Genomic DNA, 350 nt, shown 5'->3' on the forward strand with positions numbered 1-350 from the left:
GTGATTTGCAAAAATTCACAAAAGTACATCTAAGTGCATAGCACAACACCTGGCATGCTGGAGATGCTCCATAAACAGTATTATTAATGACATTTTTCTAGCATAATTCCTAACATGTGTATTCCAATTTTATCTGCTAAACAAGATCCAAAGGGACTAATGCAGGAATTTTTATCTGGATCCACAATTTTCTGTGTCAGTTTATTCTGAATTCAGAATATGTTTCTATGCAGGTATTTCCCCCCACCCTAGCTCAGTAAACCACTCAGGGGGTGGTCAGTTTGGGGTGGGAGGGCAGTTGGAGTCCACACACTTGGATGGGAAAAATTAAACCCCGAGTTTTTACTAAC

This window comes from Galeopterus variegatus, unplaced genomic scaffold, assembly GCF_000696425.1.
Source record: "Galeopterus variegatus unplaced genomic scaffold, G_variegatus-3.0.2 Scaffold4860, whole genome shotgun sequence".
Lineage (NCBI taxonomy): Eukaryota > Metazoa > Chordata > Mammalia > Dermoptera > Cynocephalidae > Galeopterus > Galeopterus variegatus.